Here is a 16,856-nt window from a genome sequence, read left to right as displayed (position 1 = left end):
GCATATATATTTAGTTTTCTCTTTGTTAACTTCCAAACCTATCTCTTTAGCAGTTTTGAAAAATATTTTAGCATTATTCTTAATTGTATTCACATCATCCCCCAGTAAGTCTACATCATCTGCATATGTTAACAACTGAGTCACACCATTTAATTTTAGTCCTCCTTTAAATTCTTTTACCTTCCTAACAGCATATTCTAAGGCAAAATTAAAGAGCAATGGAGATAATGCATCTCCTTGTTTTAACCCATCATGAATTGTAAATTTGTCAGACATATTAATACCCACACGAATTTCACTTTCTGTTTCACTGGTGCATATTTTTATCATACTAACAAGCTTCTTAGGTATTCCAAACTCTACTAATATATTATATAATTTATCTCTTTTGACCGAATCATATGCTTTTTTCAAATCAATGAATAGCTGATGGACATTTTGATTATATTCCCACTTTTTTCCAAATGTCTGTCTGATGTGAAAAATTTGATCTGTAGTTGATCTGTTACATTTAAATCCACATTGATAATCACCTATAATTTCATTAGCATATGGGGTTAGTCTTGTTAAAAGAATGTTAGATAATATTTTATATGTTGTTGAGAGTAGAGAAATTCCACGGTAATTATTGCAGTTCATTTTAACACCTTTTTTAAACACAGGAACAATTATGGATTCTTTCCACTGTTGAGGGATTTCTTCTTTATTCCATATTAAATAAATTAATTTATGAATTTGACACATTAATGAATTTCCACCATATTTAATTAACTCAGCTGGTATTAAATCAATGCCAGGTGCTTTGTTATTCTTTAGCCTTTTAATAGCATCCTTAACTTCAGTCAAGTTAGGTTCTGGAACTAAAGGTTCTGCTGTGTGGACTTCATTTACTTCTGATTTATCTCCTACATGGACATTTAAAAGGTCATTAAAGTAGTTCTTCCATCTATTTAGAATATCGCTTGGGTCAGCTAGAAAATCACTGTCTTTATCTTTTATCAAGTTTACTTTAGGTTGCCACCCCTTTCTAAACTCATTTACACCTTTATTTAAATCTCTGATATTTTCATTTTTGCTGTTTGTTTCAATTTCGTTAATTTTGCTTTTCAAGTAATCTCTTTTTTTACTTCTAAACGTGCGGATAACTTCTCGCTTTATTCTATTATAATTGTTTAGATTTGTATCATCAGAGTTATTTAACCACCTAAGTCTAGCCTGATTTTTTATTTCTATTAGATTATGACATTCATTATCAAACCATGGCTTACTTTTTCTCGGTTTATGGTATGAATCCCACTTCCATACGCCACAAAAACACTACAAAAGGGAGAAGAATATCTCCGGCTTAGATGAGTTTGATAAGGAAGTAGCATGAATGTCTGCTTTTAGTTTTTATGATCGTGAAGAATATGTAACGACTGTAAAGGTGAGACTTGATCTAATAGACAAAATAAACTTTATATTAGAGTATAAAATAATAACGCAAAACTATAAACTACTATTATCTTAGGGAGTGAGCGTCAGCCCAACATGGCAACAGCACCCTGGCTACACGTGATCTTGAGGTTCACATTTTTATGCCCCGCAGTATAGTTCGATGCCAGTGTAGCTTCAGTCCTGACTAGCCTGTCTGAGTCCAAAACAAAACGAAAAATTTGACTAAGACTGGAAGAAATAGGGATTTAATTCCAACAGTTACATTTGCAACAATGCTCATCAAGGGGAACCTAATATGGAAACAAAGAATTGCTTGCATATCGTTGCTATAGTTTAGCTTTAGTTCTCGTCTAATGTGAAGTCAATCATTAATAATCAATAGTTTGTCATTGGGAAATATGTTGCAAGAAATCTTGACCAGTGACGGTATGAGTAGAATAATTTTATTATTAAGTTATTTAGGATTATTATTGTAGTCTGTTTAGGAATGACAGACTACTGGTCACTTATTTACAGATTATAATCTATAATTGTTAGTTTAATTAGTTCATAAAATCATTTTTGAGAGCCTGGTCCTAACTACTTTAAGCTCCCTGCAAAATTACAGAAACTAAGATTTGCAAGGACAGCAAATACAAGGTAGAAATCAGAACGGTATTAACTGAATATTATCGGTATAATACAAGCATAAGATATATTTGCAAAATGTAAAATATGGAAGATAAAGTTTCAAAACAATAATATGCAAATCTAATAAAAAAATGTATTTTCTGCAATTAAACTTCTACCAAGGCATATAAATAGAAAAAAAAGTTTCCCTACTTGAGAAAAATTTATATTAAATATTCATTCCCCCATCTGGTGAAAAACTAAGTCTCTGCCAAACCATAGAACGTAACGATCCTTTCAGCCTGAGTGCTGATGTGCTCAACCCCGGCCCTTGCAAAGCGGACTGTGCACCTGTGAGCATTCACAGGTAGTGAGTATTTTCAGGAGCATCAATTTTTGTAAAATATTGAGTGGGTTCAAAAACTTGAGTTATAAGTTAACTCTCTTCCTAACACTGTGAGGTTTCATGGAACTGAACTTTCTTATAGTACGTATATTTCCAGTTGGAAAAAACACAAAAAAACAAGGATCTCCTTTGTTGATATAACTAAATTGTTTCTTTCAGCATTAGCTTCCTTGCATACTTCATACACCACCACTTTTTTACACCATAAAAAATTCACAGATGTTAGCCCTGATATGAATTTTGAAAAGTTCTACCACCAGCACATTGCCATTTCATTGTTTCACATTCCAGTGATATATGTGCGTTTCACCGTCCCTTGTGTGCATGTCTATCGTAGTATTTGGCGGCCAGCCAGACGGCGACTCGCAGCAAATCGTGTGTAATATCTCCGCTATGGTAACCGCTAGCATCGAAATGACTTCAAGTTCTGAGAATTAGTTAAAATTACATTCAAAATAAGGACGTTAATTTTCACGGGGGATGTTGGAAATGTTGTCCTCACGGATCCACATATTTCTAGCATGTTTTTAGGTAATTGGTGGGCTGATGTTTCTAAGTGTCCATTCATCAATTTCATTATACCATCACTCATCACTCATTAGCCAAAAGTGGCACAAAATGCGAAGTCCAATAAACAAATCAACCTATCAATCAAAACAATTGAAGTGAGAAAAATATGGAAAGGTTAATTGTTGTGGGCAATAAAATTAAAACATTCTGTTTTTTCCAGGTTTTAAATTCGAGTTAAACGTTATAATTTGAAGGAATACATGAAATCAGGGGAGTAACATGCAGGCAAGCCAGCCCTATGTTTACGGGGGCCCGAAAAAGTTTTAAAAAATATTGTCATATTTCTCATGTGAAACATTTACGCAAAAATTCACCATAACTTGCTTGGACATTTTTACCCATTTAATATTTTCTTGAACAAAAAGCAAGTGCCTTTTATTTTCTTATTTCTCTTGACCTTGCACTCCCGATTTTAATAAGTTAACAAATCACCTCCAACTGCCTAGAAGCAAGTGTGAGGTATTTAAATTGTTGCGTTGTTTCCTTCCATCCTACAGCAGGCCCGTAATGTTTTTGCAGGGAAAGGGGGGGGGGGGGAGCAATGGGACGATCCGAAATGCTGTTGGATTGATTAAGTTATTTTCTGACACTTTTGGCTAATCGCGACAATGAGGATGATTATGATATGATGAAATTGATAAAGCAACACTTACAAAGAACACCCCAAGCCCAGACCGGGACCCATGGTGTCATTGAGCGCTGTTCTAACCACTCAGTCACGGTGGTCAGCAAAATGCTGTTGGAGTATTAGATGTGACCACCAATGTTATGGTAGAATTGCAGCTAGTGCTAAATATAAAGCCTGTAATGCAGCTTCAGAATTCAGCTCCCGGAAAAAAGAGATACATAATTTTAGAGTGAGTGAAATTATTAAATATCATTTTCGTCAGTAATTTTTATTATCATTTAAATATGATAAATTGCTGACGTATCGCTGAAGATATCGATTCACATTGAGATTTCAAATGTAAAGAACGAATGGGGGCCTCGCATTCTAATCCTGCATAGGGCCTCGCCATATGTTGCTATGCCACTGGAAAGAACAATGTAATGAAGTGTCAGTTTGTAGTCTAGTAAGTGAAGCACATGCAATTCAAGTAAAAAAATCTTATATTCTCATACTTTATTCTTCACAGTAGTTTTAGGTTCTTCATCAGTGCGCCTGTCTTTCTATGTTTGTCAGTAAATCAACCAACATTGAGCGTTTGCATTTCCATCATCCTAAAAATGCTGGCTTTTTTCACCGTAATTTTAACTCTGCTCTTGGGTGGAGCAAGCGAAGCTACCACGCTGGGAGCAGTCTTCTGAGGGCATCAAAATGATCAAATTAAACTTTTAACACAAACAAAAACAATGAGAAAAATAAGAAAAATTTATTGAATAAATTGGTTATTCCAAAATTCTATATACTAATCCTGTAACTGTGACTAAATGAGTTTTGGTAAATTAAGTCTTTTCGGAATGTTATCTAGCTGAAAATGACTTTTCCCATCATCGCGTTGCTCGCTTACGAGTCTTGTCTTGTAGAAGCATAGAGAAGATGAAAGCAAATTTCACCTTATTTTTATAATATTCCTCTTTTTTTTATCAAATACAGGAAATGTATATGCCAAATTTGTTAACACTATAGGTCTTTTCAGTTCTTATGAAGGGTGCTCTAGAAGCTCGCAAGGGAAGTGGGGAGCGGGGAAGGGACCGATCCAGCACAATAAGAAATCAGCACCCTGTAGAACAAGGTTCACATACTACTTATTTCCGCCACGTCGTATCTCTCGGTGCCACCGCTGTTGTCTGGTTGGTGTGCAGCAAATTCCCCGCTCCCCACTTCCCTTTCCAGCTTCTAGAGGACCCACTGGAAGAACTGAAAAGACCTATAATAAAAACTGCATACAAAATGTATTTGTAATAATTGCATTATAGGTATGAACTTAAGCCATGAACAAGAATGCTCCAGTGCAGCACAACGTTGACTGAGGATGGGGGGGGAGTGCATTCTCATGAAACTTAACCGCACCTTGAAAAATTCTTATATGGCCAGCCATGGCCACCGAACCAGAGCCCACCTAAAATTATTTTATTCACCTTTGAGCCCACCCTTTAAAAATTCTGGCAACACCACTGTCAGGCGGTCCAGCTTAGGTTCAATCCCGTCATTCGGTCAGTCTAAATGACACACTAATGTCATCCATTGAATTAACCTTGTAGCTAATTGGAAACAGCAAATAGGCCATATTGTGTTCAGGTACCTTAGTTGTTGCATCTTTAAATATACAATCTAGCCATAAATACTGTTACACACGATTTTGTGAATAACTTGAATATGGTCTCAGATTTTAAAATTTTCTTTTCATATGTTACACACATATATACCTGCCGCAAAAATGACTTCGGACCTCATAACAAAAGCACAAAAAATAAGAAAATTCATGAGAAAAGCTATTATTAAGCTATTATATACTCTTGAGAACCATTTAGATGCGATTGGGCATGGCATAATAAGAAATTCTAAGACTTCGGACTTACTTCGGAAGTAAGTCCATATCAATGCACCACATTTTCTTCAGTTCTGTTTGGAAGGTCTGTAGGTTCTGAATCTTCTTCTTTCCCAGGAATTGCTTCATACGATGCCAACAATTTTCAATTGGCTTGAGATCGGGGCTATTCCAAGGCCACTTTAACATCTTTATCTGTTGTTTCTCAAGCCATTTCCTTACCTTCTTAGCCGTGTGACAAGGAGCGTTATCATGCATGAAAAGATCACACTCGTGGATCTGAAGCATATCCACTAAATGGTCCTTAAGAACGTTGATATATCGATCTGCGTTCATAGTCACGTTTTGCGGTAAGAAATATGAACCTGCCCAACCCTTTTCATCTGAAAAACACCCCCACACCATAACAGACTGGGAGTGCTTAACTGTCGGAACCGTATACCTTGGGTCGTATTGATCTGAAGATGATGGACGTCGAACCTTAGCAGCTCCCATTCGGAACAGTTGGAACGAGCTTTCATCGGAAAACATGACTTTCCTCCACTGTGCTGGTGTCCAGTGTGCATATTTCTTTGCAAAAGCAAGACAGTCTTCTTAATGCGGGCAGTGAGTAGTAGCTTCTTAGCAGCAGTACAACATGGCAAATCCAAGTCTTTCTGTAAAAGGTGATGGATCGTGCGAACACTAATGTTTTCCAGCAGACTCTGGTGCTTTTCTTTAAGTTCTGATGCTGTCAGTCAAGGGTTTTTCTTTATTTCTCTCATTAGGAGAGTCTGTAGATTTGGTTATTTTTCTTTGCCTCCCACCTCCGAATTTGTGCTTTGGAATGACAGTCAGAGGCAGTCCTCTGGCGGCTGCCAGTACCTTCATTATGGTTGATTTTGCACGACCTGTTTGTTTACATATCGTCTTTATCGGGGAGTTTTCACTTCGCCATGCAATAATGCTGGCTTTTCCACACTACTACAGTACTTTCCCTGCATATCACAAATACACCTGTAACAGTAGTCAAATAGCCAACACAAATACAGTAGGAAAATATCCAACACAAAGTGCACCACACGAAAACACAGCAATTTATCACACACACTACAGTAGAAAGTCAACCTTTCTGTGTCAACTAACAATACGAAATGAAATGAACTCGCTTATCAGCAGTAATACACTGTTGCCAGATGCATTCATGCAGAAACAATTCCGTGTTCGAAACAAAACACTAGATACAAGGCTACAAAGTGATAGACCGCTTACTATGGCAGATTTCACATGAGGTCCAAAGTAATTTTGCGGAGGGTGTATATTGAACACAAATAACACCAATCAGTTTTCAAAGTGCCCACTTTTTGCCCTCACACAGGCTCGAAGTATCTCTGGCCAGGCATCTATTGCAGCACGGATATTCTCGATGGAAAAGTCAGCCCCTGCTGCCATCAAGGAGTGCTTTACAGTTTCAATTATAGGGTGCCTTTTCTTGCAGAGTACCCCCTAGCTTTGGCTACAGTTTGCAGTCCTGAGGATTTTGATCAGGACTAGAAGATGGCCAAACAACAGAGGAGGTGAAACCAGGTTTGTTGGCCTCCAGCTACCATTGTGTCATCATCACTTTATGAGCTGGGGCATAATCTTTGTGGAAGCTTCAGGGTTCATTGTGAAACATTGTTTGGTTCAAGGGCATCACGAGAGAGCCCAAGACACTTTCCACACATACTTTTGCAGTGGGTTTTAAGCCCTTTTCACAAAAATGAAGCTTGGTAGAATCCTCACAGCTCAGCCCCCACCAAACCAGACTGAAGAGGGCTGGTGGCATCTCTGGACTTTGGGAACTCTCTCACGAACTTCACAAGAGCTGAAGCATGCACCCTTTCATTTTGGTGGTTAAAACTTTCTTCAGTGTTGAACATAAAATCCTCACTGAAGAGGATCCTGTGATGCCCATTGTCTGCAGGAGCCATCTCGATTTCACTTGTCTCTGCTTCTTCAGGTGTGGCGTCAGGAAATGTCCAGTACTCCGTCAGTAAGCTCCAAGTCCAAGGTCTTCATTAAGTACCCTGGACATTGATTGTTGTGAAATGTTCAGCTTCCGTGCCATTATCACTTGCTTCTGGATGGGATTTTGGCGGACGCAAGCCACCACTGTTCATACAGTGAGAAGTTGACCAACTCTTGGGCGATCTTTTACACTACCAGTCTCAATGAATCTCTGTATTGTCTGATACACAAACCTTTTGTTGTTATTTGGGGTTTTTGGGGGCTGGAAAATCTCAGTGGGTGACTTTCCAAGCATATGCAGAGCTACTGTTTTCATATTCGCCCTGCTCCATGCTAAGCACAAGATACACGCTACATTGTGAACACACAATGGTCACAAGTGAGCTTCAGCACAAGCATGGTTCATGAGCCTTAACACCAGATGTACAGTCCAAACAGAAAGTATGTAACAATATTTATGGCCAGACTATGCATACACACACACTCCATTAAATATACAATTTTTAATTGGATTTGATTTTTGTTATTTAGCATTGCTTTTCTGCCACTTTTGGCTAATAACAATGATGAGGATGAGTGATGAAATTGATGGGACTCAAACCCAGAACTCTTGGTGTCATCACATAGCATATAACCACTCTGCCACAGAGGTCTGCAAAATTCTGGACACAAAGAAACTCATCTTTATCTACCTTCCAATCTTGTCTTGGTGTGAAGTGGCACGTGTCCACCACCTAAGACCAGTGATGTTGCCAATTTCTGTAAGGAGGGTACCCTACAGAATCAGTCAGTACCTCATCACCTTTGATTCAGCACAAATTTTTCGAACTGTTCCCTGCAGTGATTTATGGTACCAAGGAACAAATATATAGCAATGTTGAATAACTTTGCCCCAACATCTCCATCTTGCAATATGCCGGGGAGGAATGGTTGAGGATTTCTGGTATATTCCAGGGGAAAAAAACCTTTATAAATGTCTCGTCTAGGGCTGAGCCAATACCATTTTGAACTGATAGAGATTCCGATAATCTTACAGATTCCCACTGATTCGGATACTTGAGAATTGTAACAATTAAAAGTAGGGTAGAGCCGATACCAATACATCGGCATCGGTGAGCTACAAGGGCAACAGCTCATCTCAACATTTGTACTTTTTAAAAGTTCATTCACCCTTCCTTGTGACAGATTGGGAAACCAGCACAGGAAGCTCCATAGATTTTCCTAGAAACACTGGATAAAACCCCACTCTCCTGGGAAGCAGATGGCAAGATCAAAGGCACGGGTAAATGAAAGCTGAACCCAAATGTGGCTATGAAGGCATGTAACTGCTTAGTTAACGCTGTGGGAAATAAACCATTCAGTGCCAATTCTTGATGAAAGCTCGTGGTGGTAAGATAGATGGATGTTTTTAATCCACCCACCATGCTAAAGCTGTGTCAGATAGTTGCAGAGTTCTTGGAAATGAGGGATGTAGGTCCCTGTTAAATTAGCTTTGTTTTATCTACGTTCAAGCAGGAAGTGGATTCAGCAATTTATTCTTGTCCTCTTCCCGTGTCAGCCTTTTGTGTGACTGCTGGTATCGGCCAATGTGGGTTATTTATTTCTGCCGAGATTAGATAGGGAACATAGGGATTTGAATGACAGTACTAAGGAATATTAAGTTGTTTTTTTCAAGTTCACTTTTTGCACAGATAGGCTAATCGGGACTGGGCCTACATTTTAAAGTGAGACACGAACCATTATGCACCTCCACTGAGAATCGAACCCAAGCTCTATTGATAACAAGGTTACAGCGTTACCACTACACCATCTGGGAGGCCCCTCTGAAGATTTATGTACGTAAACCACTACTAACAATAATGTACATAAAATATGTATCATGAACTTTACTTTTCATCAAATGGATGTACCATCATTCATTTTGTTATTCAATTTTTTACTTTATTGACATTAATTTCCCTACCACGACAGTTGTTTTTACACAAATTTGAGCTTTCTTAACGTCGTAAGCTAGATGATGAAAATTTGCTGTTTTATTTTTGATTTTATAGCATCCTTTAATATTTATGCAATAACAATATTCATTAGTCAAGAAACAAGAAACAAAATAGGTATTAACATTGTCTTCCTCAGTTTCTTAGTCTGTGGTTACATACAGCTTTACTCCATACTCATCGGAGAAATTAAGTACTAATTAATTAATTTACATCATGGTTGCACATAGCAGCACGGCTCTCGTCAACGTAACCGACGACATGAGGTTAGCTATGGACAATAGACAACTTACAATCCTTGTTCTTCTCGATTTTACCCAAGCATTCCAAACCATTGACCACAAAATTTTACTCACATCCCTAGTCAGCTTCTAGAACTCTATGGTTAACTGGTTCCATTCCTATTTGCAAGGATGTCAACAATGTCAACAAGACATTCCTGTGGCATTCAAGGCACCGTACTGGGCCCCCTCCTATTTACACTGTATATAAACGACCTCCCGTCGGTGCTTAATCCCTGTAGGTATCACATCTATGCCGACGACTTTCAATTCTACTTTTCCTTCCCTCCTCAAGAAATATTGTATGCAACCAAATGTGTAAACAACGACTTCAAGAAAATCAACAAGTGGTCCGCAGACCGCGACTTGAAAGTCAAACCGACCAAAACCCAGTGTATACTCATAGGTTCCCCCAAGATTCTAAGATTCTGAAGAAAATTGACGAATTAAATCTCCCTAGTTCATGGTCAATAATATAAACTTGCCTCTTTCCGCTACAGTCAAAAATCTAGGAATTACGCTCAACCATCATCTTACCTGGAGAGAACACGTGAACTTGGTATGTAAGAGAGCTTTTGGTGCACTACACTCTCTCTACAGACTTAAAAACTTCCTCCCAGAATGTACAAAAACCAAACTTATTAAATCTCTTCTCTTCCCTATAATTGATTATTGTGACACTCTTTATTCAGACGTTAATCATCATCGCCTGCAGCGAATCCATAATGCCTGTATTCGTTTCGTTTTTGACATAAGAGATTCTGAACATTTGGCGCCATATTATGTGAAGGTCAAGTGGCTGAAATTAAGTGATAAACGGATTTACCACAACATTGTCCTACTGTAAAAAGCCCTAGAAATAACAGATCCAAAATACCTCTCCAGGCAGTTTGAATATCTTAAGACTTCCACTCCCACAACACCAGATCACGTGAAAAATCTGTTATCCATTTCTCTCCACAGATCTAACTTCTACGCCAATTCTTTTACCGTTACTTCTGCAGGGCACTGGAACATACTGCCACCCGAAATCCAAGCCTCTTCCTCAATTGTCATATTCAAAACACAATTAAAATCACACATGTTAAACATTTTGGACCTAGAATGAATTCCCAAAAAACAATGCATAATACTTTTAGCTAAAGAAATTTGCTTTCTCTATAGGTATTTGTGTGTGAATGTGAATGTGTGTTCATATAGAAACTGTACTGCATTTATTTTTAATTTTACTCTTCAGATATATTTTTCATAGTGTCAGTAAAAAATAATCTACTGTGATTAATGGTTAATCCAGTTTTTGACTCCTCGTATGCAAACTCTATTACATTCAATTTATTTTAATTTTACTTCTTATTTTTCTATTGTCACTTTATTTTTCATTTTTAAATTGAATAAAATTAATTGTAAAGAAAACAATTACAATTAACCACTATAATTAATGGTTAAATGGAAGAGAAGGCATTAATGCCTTAACTTCGCCATGTAAACAAAGTCTTAAATAAATAAATAAATTATAATAACGTATTAAATAGAAACACTTTTATTATAATATTTCTGAGACACTTGGCTTGAACAGAGTCCTCAAATTATATTTCTAGATACGTGCCTAGTGATGTGACGAGATAGTATGACTAGCCTTCATTATTTTATAATACTGGAATTATAAAAGTATCGGTATCGGCAAATGGTGGTATCAGCTCAGCGAAAATTAAAAGTTGTTCAAAATATTTGTCACTATAGTTTGTAAATATACTTAAATATATGCATCAACTTACCAAGAAATTTGCATATTCAAGAATTACATCAGAATATTAAAAGAGATATGTAATCACAAAATCCAGTTTTTCATGCAAAACTGGTGCAAAATAAAAGGAACATTTGAATTTTGCATAATTTCCAGGATAATTAAAACTCCACAAGTGTGTCACACTGCATTTTTACGGACCAACATGTTGAGAAAGTATCGGCTGGTATCGGTAAATGAATTCCAACTGATACTTTCCGATGCCAATACTGATACCACCAGCATTGGCCGATAGCAATACATCGACATAGGTATTGGCTCAGTCATAGTCTCGTCTAATATTCCATCATTTGAAGACTTGTGAATATTGAAAAGTCAAACGATTGAGTCACATTCTACATGTAATGTATCATTAACATACAACTTTCAACAAACAAAACAGACTGATAGCTCTTACAACAAATGATAACATCATGAGCCCAAGATAAAACTTTGCACATCATTCATGTTACAAGAATTTAGACACGGTAAGATATTAACATGCAGATGAAACATACTTACATATCCAAGTACCTGTTTATATTATTTGATTAATTTTGTTGATCTGTGTCATCATGCACTTTATAGTGATCCACTTTGTAGGCTTCTGGTCTACATTGTTACAGGCATGTGGATAAGTAAGCATGTTTCTGGAGATCATTTAACAACATTATGAACATTTTTTTTCATAATACAGATTTCCAAGACAGTCCAAATTATAATTGTGATTTCAAAATATTTTTATCTTGCAAACCCAATGTTGTCACATAGTATATGAATGCCCACAGAAAAAGTACAAAATAAGGCAATTCCAAGATCCTGCTCAATAGCATGAAAATTAAATATTATGTTAATATTTTGTGCTTGGATAAAATGGAATGACCAGTGCTGGTGACCTCTATACACCTGAGAGAATTTTTAGTGGGTTGTGAAGACTGTTTTTCATATGAACGTTTTTTTTCTTTTTCAGTCATGTATTCAAATAATGTCTCTAAATGGTTAGATAGGTAGTATTAAAATAATTTATTTAAATCCTTTCAACATCTCAAGTTAGTGATAGCTTCAAATTTACTTCCACAATCATTTACACTAGGCTATTTTGTGACATTTTCTCTCTCTTCTATGAATGAAAAATGACTTGTCGATGGAAAATGCGGATGCCTTTCATATCTTTTTTCACCACTAAATTGCACTTTTCGGAACTCCAAACAGTGAATTACTTTCACCAAGGTGCAAATATACTGTAACAATAATTTCTACAATTCTGCAAAACTTATCTTTCTCCTATGAAACTGAAAAAAATCATTAAACATTCGGAACAGGACAATTGCTTTTACAAAAGTGATGCAAATGGTCCAGGATCCATGAAATTGGATGTGACATAGTCACATCTGTAATGATCAGATTGATCATTACTGGTATTATGTTAATTAATTGCTGGCCAGCTACAAGGTGTAGGGTTAACTAATATGTTTTCATATGTGTATTTTTATATGTTATTACATGTACATGTATGTGCTTGTTTGATTGTGATTTTGCTGGATATTTGATTCCCCTTATTCATAGCTAACACGAAATAAATATTATGTGTATAAAGAAGCGAAATGGGGCCATTGTCACACATGGGGGCTCAGGTCCAATATATATCTAGTTGTAAGAATTGTTGTCAGGTCTATAGGTTGGAAAGATAGACGGACTGACGGACAGATAGATTTTTTATTTTTACAACGAAGATTGTACAGAAGTGAATATTAAGAAGTCGAAAAAATATTGTAGGAAAAATGGCAGTACAATCTGATAGAGATTTGCTTGGACAGTTATTGGGAATTCAGGATTTAAGCAATAAGTCTCAGGAGGAAATTGTTAGGGAGTTAAGTAATCTTGCATTATCTCGCACTGAACAACAAAATGCTAAAGAGGACATGATAAAAGTACAGAAAATTCTTGATAAATGAAATTCACCGATTCGAGATTTCACAGGGGGCGATGACAAGATTTCGCCGCACGATTATTTGCAGAAGTTGCGTAATTATTTTAAGTCATTGTTTGAGAAGAAACTTCATTTTTCGCTCAGGCAACCAGCAGGTGATTGGTTTAGATTTTCATGTCTGTTTGAAGATTTCAGAAGCTTTGAAAATGTATTTTTAGAAGAGTATTATTCAGTTGATTATAAGAACGAGATAGAGAGACTGATTCAGAATAGATTCCAGATGAGGGAATATACATATAATAATATATACATATGCTTAGAATTGCTTCCAGAGCATTGACGTGAATTTTTGTGTAGTTTTCTTTCACTGTTGTCTAGATATTATCAATAGTTTAATAGACTTACGTAATCGCAAAACTATTGATAATATCTAGACAACAGTGAAAGAAAACTACACAAAAATTCACGTCAATGCTCTTGAAGAAATTCTAAGCATATGTAATTTTTCATATTTTGAAATATCCAAGAGGTTTTTCGATTGGAGAGGAAAATTTGAAAAAATTCGCCCATTTGCATGCCAAAGGTCCAGCAGAGCGAAGTTTATCGTTCTTGAGAATTGTTTCCATGATGTAATCGTTGGAAGGGATTTTTTAAGGCAGAGTGGAATTATACTTCACATTCAGGAAAATGGATGGTCGTTCAATGTTGTTTACACGTCTTGAAGCTTGCATGGAAACGAGAATTCACTCTTACTATTGTGTAGATAAATAACACAGTACAAAGAAAGAATAAGTCGTCAGATCATTCGTGCCTGGAAGAGAATAGCAGGAAGTCTATGAACAAGGATACGGGGAAATTAGTGGATTCCAAAGGACTCGAAGTTCAGGAGACTGCAAGCACTAGTGCATTATGCTCCTTGCAAATCTACAAAGAGGTAAATAGAAGATGGGGGTAGTAAAGGAAAGCAATTTCCTCAAAAAAAATCAATTTCTGTGGATGAGAAGATCAAAGCATTATCATTGTTGCCTTTTGGTTTAGCTACAAAAAAATTTAATCGCTTGTTTCAGAGGAAATGAGAGACACTTTCTTATGTCATGTAATGAAGCAATAAGAAATATAGAAAGAAACTTGCTAGGTTAGCCAATCAATCGTTTTTTTAATGAGGACGGAGTTTTGTGCAGAATAATACACTGCAAGCAAGATGATAAGGGAACAGCAGCTAAGATATGGGTGCCGTTGAGTTTGGGAAACCAAATATTGATGTCACATGATGATTCTGAATTTCCAGGACACAACGGCAAGCAGAAAACTTTGTCAAAAGTCAAGGAGAAATATTCGTGGCTTGAAATGACAAGAGATATCACTCAGTACATCAAAAGTTGTGTTCCTTGTAGTTTCCAGCAAAAGGGGGAAAAGAAGAAGTGAGACGGAAATTTGAGAAGACGAGCCCAACCTTACGTCAGATGTTCCAAGATGACGGGAAAGAGATCAAACTTAAGACATGCAAATCTTGCATTGAGGAGAAGGTGTGGCTGAGAGAGCAACCTATTCCTGAGAGATTGTGTGGCGTTTGTGGAGAACTTGCATTGAAATATTCAGAGTGTCTGAAAGGATTGGGAAAGATACCTTCAGAGCAAAGAATGAGAAGAATTGTCCGATTGTGGAGTGTGATTCAAACCAGTTGCCCTGGCATAAACCATCAGCTTTTGCCTGTGAAGTGGAGGGACAGAAAACCGTTGAAGAGAGCCACGCGACAGCTTCTAACGATCTTGTAAGAATGGTGACTTTATTTTTTGAGTATATTGTTTTTTTATTGCTCCTCTTGAAGGGGGAACTATGTTATAATTGGATTGATCACTGGTATTATGTTAATTAATTGCTGGCCAGCTACAAGGTGTAGGGTTAATTAATATATTTTCATATGGGCATTTTTATATGTTATTACATGCATGCATATGTGCTTGTTTGATTGTGCTTTTGCTGGACATTAGATTGACCTTATTCATAGCTACCCTGTTGGGGTGATATTTTTCAAAAATATCTTTGGTGTGGAAATTTCCAGTGCTATGGGGTGAATGTCCACGGACTCCCACTCCGACTATAAAAAGGGTCAGTTGGGTTTAACAAAGAAACAGTTATTTCTCACTTCCACGACAACAAGGAACCTTTCCTCTAGTTTAGTCCACTTATGGTGGCTAGACTGGATGATGGAGAATTAAATGTAGCACTTGGCAAAGGAACCTTCTTCGAGAGATTAGTCCACTTATGGTGGCTAGACTGATGATGGAAAATATATGTAGCATTTGGTAAAGCCAACCACTGTTAAAAATCCCAAGTTCTCTCATTAGTAAAGATTTGCATTCGTAAGATATTGCCGAGTCGTTGGTGTCACCAGCCTCAGGATGATCCATTGGAAAAGTATTTTGAATTCATACTGTGTTCAGCACTATGATGCATTTGTACTTTAAAAATTGCATTTTTACCTTGAAAAAATGTGTACATAAACTGCAAATCAGATGAAAAAAATTACTAGAAATATGTATAGGCCTATTTCATTTTCTTTACAAATTCAATAATGTATTGTAACAATAGTAGGGGCTAGTTGTTTAGTTTGTCGTTAGTTTTGTATTCTTTCATTTTTTCCATCTATTCTGAATCCATAAATTGTTTTACTTCTGGGCTGTCATTTTGAGCAGGGAAAGGAAATACGGGTAATGGTTTCAATTGTTTTATGATATATTTCAAATTCAATTCCCGTAGCAAGAAGACTATTATCGTAGAATTTTGACAATCACTGTCGCACAAAATTTGAACATTTCTTTAAAGTAATAAGAACTGTATACTTTAAGAAATGTTCAAATTTCGTGTGACAGTGATTTTCAAAATTCTACAATAATCCCCACTGAGCACTGTTTGGATTTCAAAAAAAAAATATTTATGTTGAAGAAAAGATACTACTTTACTATACCGGAGACACCTATCAATGATTTATTTTGCAATTTTTTACATTGATAACGTACTATTCTGCGTTGCAGAACATTTCTTTAGGTGAAATAATGGATTTCTAACAAAAATAATGTCTATTTCTTACATACGATAGCCCCACGAACCATCGCGGGGACGCGGTATGCCTACTAGGTTAGGTTAGGCCTGTTAGGTTAGGTTCCATTAGCACTCCTTTTGTTCAATTTAGCATATACGGACAACATAGGAATTACAAATTCCACGGCATCTTCCTCACGCGGCAACAACTTCAAGACGCATCCTGGACACATCATGTTATAGCAGCAGCAATTGCGCGTATTGTGCTCTCGTGCAGAAAGCAAATGGCGGCAGCAGCAATAGCACGTCGGAAATAGATTTTC

General features: G+C 36.8%; 1 protein-coding gene across 1 annotated transcript in view; it reads left to right on the top strand.

Annotated features, from left to right (window-relative positions):
• Positions 1 to 1,805: 1,805 nt before the first annotated feature.
• Positions 1,806 to 16,856, top strand: part of LOC145990977 (stimulator of interferon genes protein-like) — a 42,459-nt gene continuing 27,408 nt past the window's right edge. Inside the window, exon 1 of the mRNA XM_083126649.1 lies at positions 1,806 to 1,863. The gene's annotated coding sequence lies outside the window, so the exon portion shown is untranslated. The remainder of the gene's footprint in view (positions 1,864 to 16,856) is intronic.

The sequence above is a fragment of the Lepisma saccharinum genome, chromosome 1, assembly GCF_977018435.1.
Source record: "Lepisma saccharinum chromosome 1, izLepSacc3.1, whole genome shotgun sequence".
NCBI classification, from domain to species: Eukaryota; Metazoa; Arthropoda; class Insecta; order Zygentoma; family Lepismatidae; genus Lepisma; species Lepisma saccharinum.
Note: the sequence above shows the minus strand (reverse complement) of the source record. Positions and strands in the feature narration are given on the sequence as shown.